General features: G+C 39.2%; 1 protein-coding gene across 6 annotated transcripts in view; it reads right to left on the bottom strand.

Moving 5' to 3' along the window:
- The window catches only part of RABGAP1L (RAB GTPase activating protein 1 like), a 726671-nt gene that overhangs the window by 563801 nt on the left and 143256 nt on the right, over positions 1-19614 (bottom strand). The gene's annotated exons all lie outside the window — the stretch shown is intronic.

Here is a 19614-nt window from a genome sequence, read left to right as displayed (position 1 = left end):
TCCCATCTCTCTCAGAATTTTCCAGTTTATTGTGATCCACACAGTCAAAAGCTGTGGCATAGTCAATAAAGCAGAAATAGATGTTTCTGGAACTCTCTTGCTTTTTCCATGATCCAGTGGATGTTGGCAATTTGATCTCTGGTTCCTCTGCCTTTTCTGAAACCAGCTTGAAAATCTGGAAAATCACAGTTCACATATTGCTGAAGCTTGGCTTGGAGAATTTTGAGCATTACTTTACTAGCGTGTGAGATGAGTGCAATTGTGCGGTAGTTTGAGCATTCTTTGGCATTGCCTTTCTTTGGGACTGGAATGAAAACTGACCTTTTCCAATCCTGTGGCCACTGCTGAGTTTTTCACATTTGCTGGCATATTGAGTGCAACACTTTCACAGCATCATCTTTCAGGATTTTAAATAGCTCAATTGGAATTCCATCACCTCCACTAGCTTTGTTCGTAGTGATGCTTTCTAAGGCCCACTTGACTTCACATTCCAGGATGTCTGGCTCTAGGTAAGTGATCACACCATTGTGATTATCTGGGTCATGAAGATCTTTTTTGTACAGTTCTTCTGTGTATTCTTGCCACCTCTTCTTAAAGTATCTTCTGCTTCTGTTAGGTGCATACCATTTCTGGTATGGGTTGCTCCTCTCGGCCATGGGGCGGCAGCCGAGAGGAGCAACCCCACGTCCAAGGAGCAGTGGCTGCGCAGGTGCAGGAGGGCCGAGAGGAGCTACTCCATGTTCAAGGCCAGGAGGGGCGGTTTTGAAGAGATACTCCTCGTCCAAGGTAAGAAGCAGGGGCTGTGCTTTGCTGGAGCAGCCGTGAAGAGATACCCCACATCCAAGGTAAGAGAAACCCAAGTAAGACAGTAAATGTTGCTAGAGGGCATCAGAGGGCAGACACACTGAAACCATAATCACAGAAAACTAGTCCATCTAATCACATGGACCATAGACTAGTCTAACTCAATGAAACTAAGTCATGCCGTGTGGGGCCACCCAAGATGGACGGGTCATGGTGGAGAGGTCTTACAGAATGTGGTCCACTGGAGAAGGGAATGGCAAACCACTTCAGTATTCTTGCCTTGAGAACCCCATGAACAGTATGAAAACGAAAAATGATAGGATACTGAAAGAGGAACTCCTCAGGTTGGTAGGTGCCCAATATGCTACTGGAGATCAGTGGAGAAATCACTCCAGAAAGAATGAAGGGATGGAGCCAAAGCAAAAACAATACCCAGCTGTGGATGTGACTGGTGATAAAAGCAAGGTCTGATGCTGTAAAGAGCAATACTGCATAGGAACCTGGAATGTCAGGTCCATGAATCAAGGCAAATTGGAAGTGGTTAAACAGGAGATGGCAAGAGTGAATGTCGACATTCTAGGAATCAGCAAACTAAAATGGGCTGGAATGGGTGAATTTAACTCAGATGACCATTATATCTACTACTGCAGGCAGGAATCCCTCAGAAGAAATGGAGTAGCCATCATGGTCAACAAGAGAGTCCGAAATGCAGTACTCGGATGCAATCAAAAATATGACAGAATGATCTCTGTTCGTTTCCAAGGCAAACCATTCAATATCACAGTAATCCAAGTCTATGCCCCAACCAGTAACGTGAAGAAGCTGACGTTGAATGGTTCTATGAAGACCTACAAGACCTTTTAGAACTAACACCCAAAAAAGATGTTCTTTTCATTATAGGGTACTGGAATGCAAAAGTAGGAAGTCAAGAAACACCTGGAGTAACAGGCAAATTTGGCCTTGGAATACAGAATGAAGCAGGGCAAAGACTAATAGAGTTTTGTCAAGAGAACACACTGGTCATAGCAAACACCCTCTTCCAACAACACAAGTCTCTACACATAGACATCACCAGATGGTCAACACCGAAATCAGATTGATTATATTCTTTGCAGCCAAAGATGGAGACGCTCTATACAGTCAGCAAAAACAAGACCGGGAGCTGACTGTGGCTCAGATCATGAACTCCTTATCGCCAAATTCAGACTGAAATTGAAGAAAGTAGAGAAAACCACTAGACCATTCATGTATGACCTAAATCAAATTCCTTATGATTATACAGTGGAAGTGAGAAATAGATTTAAGGGACTAGATCTGATAAATAGAGTGCCTGATGAACTATGGAATGAGGTTCGTGACATTGTACAGGAGACAAGGATCAAGACCATCCCCATGGAAAAGAAATACAAAAAAGCAAAACGGTTGTCTAGGGAGGCCTTACAAATAGCTGGGAAAAGAAGAGAAGGGAAAAGCAAAGGAGAAAAGGAAAGATATAAGCATCTGAATGCAGAGTTCCAAAGAATAGCAAGAAGAGATAAGAAAAGCTTCCTCGGCGATCAATGCAAAGAAATAGAGGAAAGCAACAGAATGGGAAAGACTAGAGATCTCTTCAAGAAAATTAGAGATACCAAGGGACTATTTCATGCTCGATCACATTTTAAATAGGTTTAAATCAACATGCATCTTCAAAAGGGAAACTTCCTCTTATGCTTTTTAACTGATAAAAAAGGCTTTGCCTCCAAGTGAAAAGAATGTTAAGGCACCTGAAAGGAAAGAAAAGATTTGGGAGGAGGGCAAAAAATAGTTATTTTAACATTAAACCTGTTTTTAGCCCAGAGCCCAAAACAAGCCTAAAGGAGGCCTGAGCTAGGAAAAGATTTAAGAAAGTGCAGCTACTTCCACCTCCAGCCTGGATAATGCTCTCCTAGAGAATAAAGAAGAGATGGCTCCCTTCCTTTTAATAAGGGTCAAGCCACAGGAGCTTCTGAGAGCTATGATGAACTCTTGTCATGCCCTAAAATCTACCCTTTTCTTCAGGCAAGCCTCCAGTAAAAACACAAAACAGAATGGTGGCCTCTGGAGAATAGCTTATCAAGAGAGAAGCTTTTCCTCTCTCCTTAACAGTGATCTCCAGTCTTATCTCTTGGACATTATGACTCTGCTTCTCATTTCGCTATAACTTCCCCTTGTAGGCCAGCAAAATTTACCACCCCAAAATGTCTCTTTGGAATTTAGATTATTTAGAGTTGGAAGCAATCAAGGCCCAAAAGACTCAGGAAAAAGCTTTGACCTTCCCGCTCACTGCTTAAATTTAGATAGCAGGCCTGTTCCTGGAACAGAGCTACAACAACCTGCAAAGGATATGGGCTAGGTGGGATGGGGAAACTTAGTAGGGCCTAGAGATCAGAGTCCCCTCTGTCCCATTGTCACTGCGTAGGCCAGCAAACATCTGTTTACCAAACATTTGCTTTCCCAGATCCATATGAACTACCTTTTTTTCCAAAAACACTCCGCCCAACATACTCTTTTGTCTTCAACTGAAGATGGTATTTAAGTTGAGGGATTCGACTATTTTGGTGAATTACTCAGTTTTCCTGGGTCTCTCCAATGTATGTGCTGTGCTAAGTTGCTTAGTCGTGTCTGACTCTTTGTAACCCTATAGACTGTAGCCCACCAGGCTCCTCTGTCCATGGGATTCTCCAAGCAAGAATACTGAGGTGGGTTGCAATGCCCTCCTCCAGAGGATCTTTACAGTGCAGGGATCAAACCCACATCTTTTATGTCTCCTGCATTGGCAGGCAAGTTCTTTACCACTAACAACACCTGGGAAGCCTTGATGTACATGTGCTATTAAACTTTTTATTTTCTTCCTTTAATGTATCTCATGTCACTTTAATTCTTATTAAGAATTACCATCTAGTCAAAAATACGGTTTTTCCAGTAGTCAAGTATGGTTATGAGAGTTGGACTAAAGAAAGCTGAGCGCTGAAGAATTGATGCTTTTGAACTGTGATATTGGAAAAGATTCTTGAGAGTCCCTTAGACTGCAAGGAGCTCAAACCAGTCAATCCTAAAGGAAATAAGACCAGAATATTCATTGAAAAGACTGATGCTGAAGCTGAAGCTCCAATACTTTGGCCACCTGATTCAAAGCGTTGACTCACTGGAAAAGCCCCTGATGCTGGGAAAGACTGAAGGCAGGAGGAGAAGGGGGCAACAGAGTGTGAGATGGTTGGATGGCATCACCCACTTGATGGACATGAGTGTGAGCAAACTTCAGGAGATGGCAAAGGACAGGGAAGACTGGAGTGGCTTCAATCCATGGGGTCTCAAAGAGTCGGACGTGAGCAACAACAAAGCAGAATCACAGGAGATGGTTCTTGGACATGAGTCCGTCTTCTCCCCAGTTGCCAGTCCTCTTATTAAAGCAATCTTTCCTCTCCCAACAATGAGTATTGGCTATTGAGAGGCAAGCAGCTAAACATGAGTTCAGTAACAAACGTAAGGATTACTATTTTGAGCTAAGGGCAAGCAAAACTCAGCAGATTCTTGAAAGCTCTTCTATCTCTCCCTCAATTGCCTAAATTTACATAAGAAAGGGAGAAAGCTACTAAGAGAGATATCCTTTTACCTAAGAAACTTATCTGCATAACAGGACTACCTGTTATTATTTTTTTTAATTCCCCAAATATCTCCTCCCACTTCCTGTGAATGACCTTCCTCCTCTTTGCATTCCCAGATCCCTCCCCTTTCCCTGGCTCAGGATTGAATATAAGCTTCAATTACCAGCTGCCTTTTGAGTCTTCATATCTTTCTGGGGCTCCCACAAGCACATAGTTAAATTTTCCTCCTATTAATCTGTCTTATATTTATTTATGCATTAGGCCAGCCAAAGAATGTAAAAGGGAAGAAGAGAAATTCTGTCCACCGTTAAAATATTCCTTCTCTGCTGTGATCACAGAACGTGACTCACATAGATACTCAAAGGGGCTTCTTTTAACCACTACTTTCATTCTACTGCTACGGTCCCTCCCTTTTCTAAACCCCACAGAATTCTGTACATTATTTTTATCTAGTTTTTATCACAACCCTCCAAGTAAAATGGCAATTTTTATATATTTCCTTATTAATAGTTCCTTTGGGGATAAGGTTGTTATTTGAAATATCTTATTCTCACTGTGCCACTAGAATAGATATTATAAATTAACTTTGAATTAACTTGACTACAACAGCCATGGAATTATTTGTACTAAAAACTGTTTATATTCACTAATCCAAATGTCACAGAATTTTAGAAAAAAAATTCACTAATACTACTAACCCACATTATTAGTTTATAATAAGAAAGCCAAGGCTTCCAGACATAAAGGGACTCCCAATAGGTTTGGGTTTTTTTTTTTTTAAACTATTTACTGAGGAAAAGGTTTATCTGTCACAGTTATTTCATATAAAAATTCAAAACATTTCATGTACTAAATCCAAAATATATGATATACCTACATCTCTATACCTGAATAAGTGACCCCTTCTCAATCAAATGTAAATTTCACTATGTCATTTAAGGCCAGGTGCTCCAAAAACTAAACATAACTTAATGTGTTATTATTAGAGTTTAAAAATCTCCATAATAATCAGCAACGCATTTTTTCCAGAAAATTTGTTCTTCATAATAAACAGATGTGCTTACAGAAATCTCAGTTTAAATTATTTAAACCTGACTAATTCTACAGCATATGTTTTGTATTTCAAGAAATGTCAAGCTACATTAAAATATGTTGTACTAGCCTCAAAATGTTCTGCATTTCCTGAATCAACCTAATGTAAATAACATTTCTTAAGATTACCTTTAAAATGAATATAAATATTTCTTTCTTCATAACACTATTTTTTCTCTATAATTGCCTCCAATTGCTCTTTATAGTTTATCATAAATCTACAAATGAAGAAGGACTTAAGAACCACCCCCTACACATTTTCAGTGCTGCTGACTCAGCTGACCCTTTGAGAACTGAGGTCTATTTTACAATAATTTCACCTAATCAGCTATTTTTCTTGAAACTATCTTATTTATAAATATTCTTAACTTATGAAATAAAAGATTACTGAATTCACTGAAGTGCTGCTTTTTCCAAGCTCCTATCTCCATATGCTTCCACACTTTCATCACTAATATAACTTTACTGTTTTCAATTTTTACTAAATTTTGATACCAGCGCAAAGTAGAAAATATTTTTATGAAGGACAACACAGCTAAGAACGTTGCACACCGTGACTGGCAACAAAATCAATTATCTCAGTCCAGAGAAAATAATTTCATTTCAACATTTCAAACAACTATTATTTTAAAAGCAATGCCATAGTCTTAAGTGCAAGAATATTATCTATACCTTAAGAAAGTATATTTGACTATGAAATAAGCAAAATTTCCTTATTTAAATATCAATTAGGTTGCTAGTTCACCATCATACCCTTGTCACATTATTCTCAAGTGAGAAGCCTTTTGTTTTTAATCTATTAAATTTTCAACACACTAAAAGAATTTAAATCTTTAGATAAGAGGATCACTTACTCCTCACTAACAGGCCACTTGCTAACATGGCCTTGGTAACGTGTGATTTCTTAAACTCCACACAGATGAAAGACAAGGGAGAGGTGCTAGTACTTAATGAAAAGAACCCAAGTCACGGTGCTTACCACTTGCTTCACAACTGACTTATTGCTTTTTAAATACATTGCAAAAGAGTACATATATAATGAAGGAGTCTCTCCTCTCTGGCTTATAATATCAAAACTTAAAATACTAATTTATCATACCTGAAAACACTAATTTTTCAGACCTTAAAAACACTAATTTTTAAGACCTTGATAATAGGAAAGATTGAAGGCAGGAGGAGAAGGAGACAACAAGAGGATGAGATGGTTGGATGGCATCACCAAATGAATGGACTGGAGTTTGAGCAAACTCCAGAAAATAGTGAAGGACAGGGAAATCTGATGTGCTGCAGTTCGTGGGGTCACAAAGAGTCAGACATGACTTAGTAACTGAGCAACAACAACAACAACAAATTTTCAGAATAAATTCTTTAAACTCAACTAATAATTCAAGTTTTCGATGAAGGCCTATAATAAACAATCTATTCTCATTTCAGTACCCAGAATGAAAACCTGCTTTATTCAACTGTATTTTCTTTGATGTAGTCTCATAGTAAGATACACTCTATAGCACAATGCAAACCAAACCTGAAAGTTAATGGTAACAGCTGAATGTCTTATAGCACTTTAGGCAAAATAGGACCAGCAGAACATAAAATTATTCAATGATTTTAGCAAGTATAAAACAAAACAAAAACAGTACTACAAAGATTATATTCTGATAACCTTCTTATGAAAGAATCCTGCCAATAAACACTTTATGGATGATGGAATGCACAGCATTTATTTTTAGTAATAAGAAAAAAAAATAATTCATCTAATTACTTCTTAACCAATTTATTAATGTAGCAGTAGGAAATGCTGGACTGGAAGAAACACAAGCTGGAATCAAGATTGCCGGGAGAAATATTAATAACCTCAGCTATGCAGATGACACACCCAAATGGCAGAAAGTGAAGAGGAACTAAAAAGCCTTGATGAAAGTGAAAAAGGAGAGTGAGAAAGTTGGCTTAAAGCTCAACATTCAGAAAACAAAGATCATGGCATCCAGTCCCATCACTTCATTGCAAATAGATGGGGAAACAGTGGAAACAGTGTCAGACTTTATTTTGGGGGGTTCCAAAATCACTATAGATGGTGATTGCAGCCATGAAATTAAAAGACGCTTACTCCTTGGAAGAAAATTTATGACCAACCTGCAGAGCATATTCAAAAGCAGAGACATTACTTTGCCGACTAAGGTCCGTCTAGTCAAGGCTATGATTCTTCCAGTAGTCATGTATGGATGTGAGAGTTGGACTGTGAAGAAGGCTGAGAGCTGAAGAATTGATGCTTTTGAAGTGTGGTGTTGGAGAAGACTCTTGAGAGTCCTTGGACTGTAAGGAGATCCAACCAGTCCATTCTGAAGATCAACCCTGGGGTTTCTTTGGCGGGAATGATGCTAAAGCTGAAACTCCAGTACTTTGGCCACCTCATGCGAAGAGTTGAGTCATTGGAAAAGACTCTGATGGTGGGAGGGATTGGGGGCAGGAGGAGAAGGGGACGACAGAGGATGAGATGGCTCGATGGCATCACTGACTCAATGGACTTGAGTCTGAGTGAACTCCGGGAGTTGGTGATGGACAGGGAGGCCTGGCATGCTGCAATTCATGGGGTCGCAAAGAGTCGGACACGACTGAGCTACTGAACTGAACTGAACTGAACTGAACTGAGGTGATGTCACCATAGTTTAAAGACGTGAGTATCTTCAATTTATTATGAATTCTATTGGGGGGTATTTCAAAACTGCATTTAAGGGAATTCCCTGGCGGCCCAGTGGTTGGGACCCCCCAACATCTCACTGTTGAGGGCCTGGGTTCAATCCCTGGTTGGTGAACTAAATCCCATAGACTGCATGGTACAGCAAAAAAACAAACAAAAAAAAGCAAACCAAAAAAAAAAAAATTGTCATTAAAAAATCACTCTGAAATGACACAGTAATAAGCAGATAATATTGTAAGCATCAGCACCTTTCAAAATTCTCATTTTGCTTCCAGCTGTTTTGGAAGTCCTCCCATAAATGAACAATTATTTTTTTAAAAAAAGAAAATACCAAGTGATGAATAATTTCCATTTTAATGAGATATAATTGATATATAACATTGTGTAATCTGTATAATGTCTTGACTTGATACATTTATATACTGCAATATGATTACTACTATAGCATTAGCCAACACCTCACATCGGTATCATTTCTTTCCTGTGGTGAGAATAATAATGATCTAATCCCTTAACAGCTTTTAAAATTTATAGTACAGTACAGCCAACCCTTAGTATCTATGTAAAGACTGGATTCAGGACCTCACTGTGGACACTGAAATCTACAGATGCTCACGTACCTCAAATAAAATGATATGGTACAGTTGACCTGCGTACCTGCAAGTTCTGCATCCACAGATTCAACCAACCAGGAACTGAACCATAGACTAATCCAAACACCAACTAAACACTGGTTGAATCCACCCTTGAGGAACCTATGGAAAAGGGGCCACTAGATTGTTGACTACAATCACTAAATTTTGTATTAAACCTCCAGAATGTTTTTTTATCTACTAACTTACAGTTTCTACATAATTTCTTAACTACAGCATTTCAGCAGAAAGAAATGAGTTCACTTTTACAGTATCTGCTATGTCATTCCTCTAAATGTTGGCAACAAAAGGTTTTTGGCACTTGCATCCATATTTTGATGAGATATTCACTCAGCAAAATCACTAGCAAAGGGATAGACTTCCAAATCTGGAAAAAAAAAACAGAAAAAAGACTGAATTTTCTAAAAAAAAATAAATTTTAGATCAAATTGCCAACTGGATCATCGAAAAAGCCAGAGAGTTCCAGAAAAACATCTATTTCTGCTTTATTGACTATGCCAAAGCCTTTGACTGTGTGGATCACAAAAAACTGTGGAAAATTCTTCAAGAGATGGGACTACCAGACCACCTGACCTGCCTCTTGAGAAACCTGTATGCAGGTCAGGAAGCAACAGTTAGAACTGGACATGAAACAACAGACTGGTTCCAAATAGGAAAAGGAGTACGTCAGGCTGTGTATGGTCAACCTGCTTATTTAACTTCTATGCAGAGTACATCGTGAGAAACATTGGGCTGGAGGAAGCACAAGCTGGAATCAAGATTGCTGGGAGAAATATCAACAACCTCAGATATGCAGATGACACCACCCTTATGGCAGAAAGTGAAGAAGAACTAAAGAGCCTCTTGATGAAAGTGAAAAGAGAGTGAAAAAGTTGGCTTAAAGCTCAACATTCAGAAAACGAAGATCACAGCACCCGATCCCATCACTTCATGGGAAATAGATGGGGAAACAGTGGAAACAGTGTCAGACTTTATTTTTCTGGGCTCCAAAAGCACTGCAGATGGTGACTGCAGCCATGAAATGAAAAGACACTTGCTCCTTGGAAGGAAAGTTATGACCAACCTAGACAGCATATTCAAAAGCAGAGACATTACTTTGCCAAAAAAGGTCTGTCTAGTGGCTCAGAGGTTAAAGCATCTGCCTCCAATGCGGGAGACCCAGGTTCGATCCCTGGGTTGGGAAGATCCCCTGGAGAAGGAAATGGTAACCCACTCCAGTATTCTTGCCTGGAGAATCCCATGGACAGAGGAGCCTGGCAGGCTGCAGTCCATCGGGTTGCAAAGAGTCAGACACGACTGAGCGACTTCACTTCTTCACAGTCAAAGCTATGGTTTTTCCAGTAGTCATGTATGGATGTGAGAGTTGGACTATAAAGAAAGCTGAGCACCGAAGAATTGATGCTTTTGAACTCTGGTGTTGGAGAAGACTCTTGAGAGTCCCTTGGACTGCAAGGAGATCCAACCAGTCCATCCTAAATATCAGTCCTAGGTGCTCATTGGAAGGACTGATGTTGAAGCTGAAACTCCAATACTTTGGCCACCTGATGTGAAGAGCTGACTCACTGGAAAAGACCCTGATGCTGGGAAAGATTGAGGGCAGGAAAAGGGGACAACAGAGGATGAGATGGTTGCATGGCATCACTGGGAGTTGGTGACAGACAGGGAGGCCTGGCATGCTGCGGTTCATGGGGTCACAAAGAGTCCGACTGGAGGACCGAACTGAACTGAATTTTCTAAAAATTTAAACTTTGTATTTAAAGTAAAGTAAAACGTATCGTAATACTTTGGATTTGTACCCAGCCTCTCTCTGTCCCCAGTTAAGGGGGTGAATTATGAAAACATCTTGTCTCCCACTCACTCCTCAATCAACTGCAGTCTGACTTCTGCCCCAGTACTCCTCTCAAGTCTTTCACGTTTTATAGTCTAAGATCTTTATCTCTTATCTACCAATCATATCCCAACCTGACCTCCCTGTAGTACCTAATGCTGCAGGCCTTCTCTCCTGCTGGAAACCATCTTCCCCCTTGCTTTTCCTGGCCTCACTCTCTTGTGATTTTACCCCAAGATCTGTGCTTATCCTTCTACATTCACTTTGCTTAATCCTTTTCCTATGCCAATCTTTTAAATGTCTCTTTTTTCAACACTTGGTCTCGGGGTAATGTCACCTACTCCTATTCACAAGTCTCAAGCATTAGCCACTTTTAAAATGTTTATTTCCCAAGTGTAGGATACAAATATCTGGCTGCTTGCTAAACCTAAACGTCCCTTTGAAATGTGAAATTCAGCATGTCTAAACCTCCACTAGCTTTCCTCATGAGCCTAGAAACACTTCTCCTTGAAAGTCTATTTCAATCAAAACAATCAACAACCACCCAGTCACACGGAAGTAATCCTAGGTTTTGCTCTCCCTCAACCTCGCATCAAATCAAACACCAGATCGTGATTCTTACTTCCCTAAAGTTTCTCAAATTCATCTTTTCCACTACCCCACTGCAAAATACCAGACCAGATGAATCACAAGCTGGAATCAAGATCGCCAGAAGAAATATCAACACCTCAAATATGCAGATGATACCACCTGAATGGCAGAAAGCAAAGAAGAACTAAAGAGCTTCTTGATGAAGGTGAAAAGACAAAAGTGAAAAAGCTGGCTTAAAACTCAACATTCAAAAAACTAAGCACTGTTTATAATAGCCAGGACATGGAAACAACCTAGATGTCCATCAGCAGATGAATGGATAAGAAAGCTGTGGTACATATACACAATGGAGTATTACTCAGCCGTTAAAAAGAATTCATTTGAATCAGTTCTGTTGAGATGGATGAAACTGGAGCCGATCATACAGAGTGAAGTAAGCCAGAAAGAAAAACACCAATACAGTATACTAACACATATATATGGAATTTAGAAAGATGGCAATGACGACCCTGTATGCAAGACAGCAAAAAAGACACAGATGTGTATAACGGACTTTTGGACCCAGAGGGAGAGGGAGAGGGTGGGATGATTTGGGAGAATGACATTCTAACATGTATACTATCATGTGAATTGAATCGCCAGTCTATGTCTGACGCAGGATGCAGCATGCTTGGGGCTGGTGCATGGGGATGACCCAGAAAGATGTTATGGGGAGGGAGGTGGGAGGGGGGTTCATGTTTGGGAATGCATGTAAGAATTAAAGATTTTAAAATTTAAAAAATAAAAAAAAATAAAAATGAAAAAAAAAAAAAAAAAAAAAAAAAAACTAAGATCGTGGCATCCAGTCCTATCATTTCATGGCAAAGAGATGGCAGGAAAATGGAAACAATGGCAGATTTTATCTTCCTAGGCTCCAAAATCACTGTGGACAGTGACTATAGCCATGAAAAAGATGCTTGCTCCTCGGAAGAAAACAACAAACAACAAACCTAGACAGCATATTAAAAAACAGAGACATCACTTTGCTGACACAGGTCTATATAGCCAAAGCTATGGTTTTTCCAGTAGTCATATATGGATGTGAGAGATGGACCATAAAGAAGGTTGAGCACTGAAGAACTACTGTGGTGCTAGAGAAGACTCTTCAAGAGTCCTGTGGACAACAAGGAGCTTAAACTAGTCAATCCTAAAGGAAATCAACCCTGAATATTCACTGGAAGGACTGATGCTGAAGCTGAAGCTCCAGTACTTTAGTCTCCTGACGCAAAGAGCCAACTCACTGGAAAAGACCCTGATGCTGGGAAATACTGAGGGCAGGAGGAGAAGGGGGCAACAGAGGATAGGTTGAATGGCATCACCGACTCAATGGACATGAACCTGGGCAAACTCCAGGAGATAGTGAGAGACAGGAAGGCCTGGCGTGCTGCAGTCCATGGGGTCGCAAAAAGGCAGACATGACTTAGTGACTGAACAACAATTATCCCCACTGCCATCGCCTTTCTTCAAGCGTTCATCATTTCGTATCTTGGCCACAACAGCCTTCCTACTTCATATTCATTGCCTCCAGTGTCAATATCCTTTCCATTGCTGTCAGACTGAACTTTGCCAATTATAAACATATTGTCATTCAGAGCTTAAAATTCTGCCAACCTGAGGATAAAGTACTAAGCATAGCAATGACCTACCTATTCAGAATAATTACCCACCATGCCCACTGATGCTTCAGCAATATAGCAATATCTAATCTCCTAAAGATCTTCAACATATCATGTTGCATCAGAGCTGTATGAACTGACTCAACTATTGTTTCTGACTAAAATGCCTTTCTCTGTCTTACCACAATTCAAAATCCTGACCTTTCTACAAGAGTTAGTTATTCATTTATTGGTTAATTTATTCATTCATTTATTTTAGGCTTAAGATACAAAAGAGTCTGTCCAAAGAGAATACAGACTAGGCACAAGACAAGAAGTATTAATTAATATTAATAACAATAATAGCTAACACTTATTGAGCATGTAACAGGTGATAAGCACTGTCCTAATGGGCCTCACATGAATTCATATTTAATCACCATGAGAGCTATGATATTGTATATAATAAGAAATACATATTTTGGTCTTCATCCTGGCTCCTGATACAGCACCATAGCAATAAAGATGAAAGAAACAACTTTTGTTAAAATATTTGATTTTTATCCATTTTCTGAAATAGTTCCAGGGAATCCACTGTGGTCCAGTGGTTAAGACTCTGTGCTTCCACTGCAGAGGGTGTGGGGTTGATCCCTGGTCAGAAAACTAAGATCCCACATGCTGCAAGGTGCCACCAAAAGAAAAAAAAATCTTGAACCATGAAATAGTTCCAGAGCAATAAAGGTAAAATGAGCATTTTTTGTTATTTCTACTGAGCTTCTTTCAGCTACAGCTGAATTTATGTTCATGAGGTAACTTCTAGAAAGTCCCTAAGGACATGCAGGCTGGGAACAGCGCAGGTGGATGCCAGGGGAATCTATCACATTGATTTGAGGGTTGGAACTTTCAGCCCTGCTCCACCAGCCTGCATGGAGGGGAAACGGACTGGTGCCTGAGTTAATGGCTAACAGTCAATGATTTACTCAACTGTGCCTACAGAATGAAGCACCCAAAAAAACCCCTAACTTAGCTGTTCAGAGAACTTCTAGGTTGGTAAACAAGTGGAGGTACTGAGAGGGTGGCAAGACTGTATATCCCTGATACCTTGCCCTATGCATCTCTGCTAGCTGGCTGTTCCAGAGTTGTATCCTTTTCTAATGCCCTGGTAATCTATTAAGCAAACTGTTTTCCTGAGTTCTGTGAGTCATTCTAGCAAATAATCAAACCTGAGGGGGAGGTTGTGGGAACCTCCAAATTATAGCTGGTTGGTCAGAAACACAGGTGACAACCTGAACCTGCAGTTGGTATCTGAAGTAAGGAGGAGGGGAACAGTTTTGTGGGACTGAGCCCTTAAACTGTGAGGTCCATGCTAACTCCAGGTAGTGTCATCACTGAACTGAAGGCCATCCAATTGGGGTCAAGTTGGAGAATTAATTGGTATAGGAAAAACACCCACCCATCCAGTATCAGAAATGAAGTGGTGGGAACAGCAGTAAAGGAAACAGAGTTTTCTTTACACAAATCTGAGGTGGTATAATGAAAATCCCCACTCCGGAGATGAGGAGTATCTTGCCTAAGGCTAATATCTATGAAATGGGGGGAAACTGGGATTCAATCCTAGGAACCTGACTCCAATCCAAGTGGACAAGTATGATTAGTGAGTGTCACTTCTGCACTGTGCATACACTTCTACTGTTACATGAGTCACCTAGTAGGATAATCTTTTCACCATTACATTCTTCACTCTTTAAAGACAAGAGAACATGCATTATTCATTCACATATCCCCAACACTATCATGCTAAAGGTACTCAATAAAAATTTAATTAACAAAGCACTGAAAATCATTTCTAAAATGAATCTCAGCAAACTAATTTTACTTATTATGATACAGGCCTTTGACCCTCTTAGTTTAGTAACACTTCATATCAAGCATGAATGCCCTCTTGATTTCTGGATCTTGACCCCTACTACAACCTAGCTGAAGGAGAGCATCTTATTAAACTCATTAACAATGAGGTCAATAAGACTGGTAAAAGTTACTAAGGTCTATTTCCTGGTAACAGGCAGCAAAGCTTCAAGACAGTGGAATAAGCATCCAACAGTAAAATATGGGATGTTCATTAGCAATAAAAGGCTTTTAGAGCAAGAGATCTTTTTGGCAAACCATTTTCAAGTGACTCCATGTAAGCAGAGTGCTCTTCTCAGATCAGCATTATACAAAAAGATGCCTTAGCAGCTAAGAACCCGTTTTCTTAGAAAAGGAATCAGTCGCTGCAGTTCAAGGTTTCCAATGTTACAAATCCTTACATTTTCTTATAACGTCTTCATATACCTAACATCTATATACCTAATCTAATCAGTGATGTCAACAAAGATGATACAAAGAAAGACAAGTGATGTGACAAAATGATCAGTGCTCATACGGAAATTTTTTCAGGAAAAAAATACTAGTTTTAGTGTTACAGCTAGTATATTTTCCATTTCTCATAAACATTTCAGAAGGACAAGGTTTAGGGCAAATTGCTTAGGCTTAATTTCGGATCTGTCACCTAATAACAACCCTCCTGTGCCTAATAGTTTATCTAAAACATGGGGTTAATAAAGCTACTTACGCCTCAACAGTGGAGGGCTACAGTCCATGGGGTCACAAAGAGTCAGACACAACTGAGCAACTAACACTACACTACATCTCAACAGAGTTGTACTGAGGAGGTACCCCATGTAGGACACTCTCTTTAAATGATGGTTGCTATCATAACTATTGCTCATAGTAATAGTTGGGGAAGTTGCTATTGTTCTTTCCAACAAGAATGGAGAGATCCCCTTGAATGTTCAGAATACGGAGTAGAAAACACAGAAAAACCTCATCATAGAACTTAACACAGTTGACATTTATAGAATACTCCACCCAACAACTGCAGAATACATGTTCCTTACAAGTACTTTTGGAACATTCACCAAAATAGGACATGTCTTGGGTAAGTAAGTCTCAACAACTTAAAAAGATTCAAATCTCAGAGTATGTTCTCTGCTCAAAATGAAATTAAAAATCAGATTAAGAAAGATATCTAAAAATTGTGCATGTATCTGGAAATTAAACAATGTATTTCTGAAGAACTCACGTGTCACAAAAGAAATAACATGGAAAATTAGAATATACATTTCAAATTTATGAGCGCACAAAAGATCAAGTTTTTATGGGTACAGCTAAAGCAGAAGTTAGAAGGAAATTATAATCTTAAAAATTAAAAGATTTTAGGGAAAAAATATTAGCAAAAAAATGTTTTTAAAAATCTTCCCATGAAGAAACTAGACAAACAAGTTAAATCCAAAGAACAAAAAAAGGAAATAAAAAAGAAAACAAAAGGAATCAACAGAAGAAAAAACAGAAAAACAATAGAGAAATGAATGTGCCCCAAATTTGGTTCTATGGGGAAGAATGAAAATCAATAAAATAATATACTTCAAGCTAGGCTGATAAAAAAAATAACACAAGGGAGAATATATAAATTACCAGTATCAGAAATAAAAGCAGATCATAGAGATTCTAAAGACATTAAAAATAAACTGAAGATTCCTTGAAAGACAAAGATCACCAAAAAATGACTCAAGAGGAAATAAAAATAATAATAAACAGAGTAACATAGCATCTACTAAAGAAATTAAATTATACCACTGGTCAGAATCTGCCTGCAACTCAGGAGACCTGGGTTCAATACCTGGGTCAGGAAGATCCCCTGGAGAAGGGCATGGCAACTCACTCCAATATTCTTGCCTGGAGAATTCCAGGGACAGAGGAGCCTGGTGGGCTACACTCCATGGAGTCGCAAAGAGTCATACAATGACTGAGCAACTAACGCTTTCACTTTCTTTTCAAAGTTAAAAGGGCTTCCCAAGTAGTGCAGTGGTAAAGAATCTGCCTCCCAATGTAAGAGACATGGATTCGATCCCTGGGTTGAGAAATGGCAACACATGCCAGTATTTTTGTCTGTGAAATGCCACAGACAGAGAAGCCTGGCGGGCAACAGTCCATGTGGTCAAAAAAATAAAGCACAACTGAGCGACTGAGTACAAAGTTAGAAACCATCTTCTTATTTTACATTAACTTAAATCAGTTTCACATTTAATGGAGCTAAGTACTACAAGTGAATCTAATTTAATCTTTTTAATTCATATGAAATGATGTTAAATAGTTTTTTTTTTTTTGCCTCAAATAGTATTTTTCTAATTACTAAGAAATCTTATGGTACTTATCACTCAGTCACTCAATATCATCAATTTTTAAAACTATAAAAATAACAATAATAAAAATCCACTCATATATTCTTTACATTTATGTAAATATAAATTCCAGTACTTTTGCAAGATAAACAACAGTATTGGAATTTATACATTTACATAATTAGATGTATGTGTATAGCATATGAAGCCTAACTGAGCGATGATAAGTTTTTGTAATATGAAAATGGTTAAGTGGTTTCTGTATTTGTTCACTGCACTGATGCTTGCTTTTACTTTACTTTTTGCATATTACAGTACATGAAGCAACAAGCATTTTTAAATTTCGGAGAGAGGGAGCACTAAACAGAATATGAGAAATTCCTATTACTCAAACAGAACATTTCATTCTGATTTCATACAATTGATGCTGTTAGAATTCAAATTATTTTCCACAGTAACGTTCTTCCTTCATTTACAAAAATGGTGTTTTACATACTAACACTGCTTAAGAACTTAAGAATTTCACAGAAACCCTAATTTTGTTCATCTAATATTAAAATAATTGTATGCTGCTGCTGCTGCTGCTGCTGCTAAGTCGCTTCAGTTGTGTCCGACCCTGTGCAACCCCATAGACGGCCCACCAGGGTCCCCTGTCCCTGGGATTCTCCAGGCAAGAACACTGGAGTGGGTTGCCATTTCCTTCTCCGAAAATAATTGTGTAACCTTACTGGTAAGTCAAACAACACAATCATATAATATTATACAGGTAAAAAGAACTATAACAACCAGTTATTACTTGGAAACTTTTTCACTATTATTTTCTAAAGATATATTTCTGTGCTCTTTCTTTTTGGTTTTATATGCCTTTGACTGTGTGGATCACAATAAACTGTGGAAAATTCTTCAAGAGATGGGAATACCAGACCACCTGACCTGCCTCTTGAGAAACCTGTATGCAGGTCAGGAAGCAACAGTTAGAACTGGACATGGAACAACAGACTGGTTCCAAATAGGAAAAGGAGTACATCAAGGCTGTATACTGTCACCCTGCTTATTTAACTTCTATGCAGAGTACATCATGAGAAACACTGGACTGGAAGAAGCACACACTAGAATCAAGACTGCCGGAAGAAATATCTATAACTTCAGATATGTAGATGACACCACCCTTATGGCAGAAAGTGAAGAGGAATTGAAGAGCCTGTTGAGGAAAGTGAAAGAGGAGAGTGAAAAAGTTGGCTTAAAGCTCAACATTCAGAAAACTAACATCATGGCATCCGGTCCCATCACTTCATGGCAAATAGATGGGGAAACAGTGGAAACAGTGGCTGACTTTATTTTTCTGGGCTCCAAAAACACTGCAGATGGTGACTGCAGCCATGAAATGAAAAGATGGTTAACTCCTTGGAAGGAAAGTTATGACCAACCTAGACAGCATATTCAAAAGCAGAGACATTACTTTGTCAACAAAGGTCCGTCTAGTCAAGGCTATGGTTTTTCCAGTGGTCATGTAGGGATGCGAGAGTTGGACTATAATGAAAGCTGAGCACCGAAGTATTGATGCTTTTGAACTGTGGTATTGGAGAAGACTCTTGAGAGTCCCTTGGACTGCAAGGAGATCCAACCAGTCCATCCTAAAGGAGATCAGTCCTGGGTGTTCATTGGAAGGACTGATGTTGAAGCTGAAACTCCAATACTTTGGCCACCTGATGCGAAGAGCTGACTCATTGGAAAAGACTCTGATGCTGGGAAAGATTGAGGGCAGGAGGAGAAGGGAACAACAACAGAGGATGAGATGGTTGCATGGCATCACCAACTCAATGGACATGGGTTGGGTGAACTCCAGAAGTTGGTGATAGACAAGGAGGCCTGGCGTGCTGCAGTTCATGGGGTCACAAAGAGTTGGACATGACCAAGCGACTGAACTGAACTGAATCATACATATATAAAAGAAAAGTTTTTGATTCAGATTTAATATTTCTATTAAGTATGGGCTTCCCTGGTGGCTCAGAGGTTAAAGTGTCTGCCTGCAATGCAGGAGACCTAGGTTCGATTCCTGGGTTGGGAAGGTCCCCTGGAGAAGGAAATGGCAAGAGTTGGACACAATTGAGCAACTGAACTGAATCATACATATATAAAAGAAAAGTTTTTTATTTAGATTTAATATTTCTATTAAGTATGTTGATACTTTACAGGTACTATTACAGGTTTCTAAAATAAATTTCTATATAATTTTACTAGCTGTTTTTTTCAACTGACTTTAATCTTACATATTCACTGGAAGGACTGATTTTGAAGCTGAAGCTCCAATACTTTGGCCACCCGATGCAAAGAGCTGACTCACTGGAAAAGACCCTGATGCTAGGATTGAAGGCAGCAGGAGAAGGGGACAACAGAGTATGAGATGATTGGATGGCAGCACCGACTGGATGGACATGAATTTGAGAAAGCTCCAGGAGTTGGTGATGGAC

The sequence above is a fragment of the Ovis aries genome, chromosome 12 (genome assembly GCF_016772045.2).
Source record: "Ovis aries strain OAR_USU_Benz2616 breed Rambouillet chromosome 12, ARS-UI_Ramb_v3.0, whole genome shotgun sequence".
Classification (NCBI taxonomy): Eukaryota; Metazoa; Chordata; class Mammalia; order Artiodactyla; family Bovidae; genus Ovis; species Ovis aries.
The sequence above is the reverse complement of the archived record's forward strand: the minus strand, read 5'-3'. Positions and strand labels throughout refer to the sequence as shown.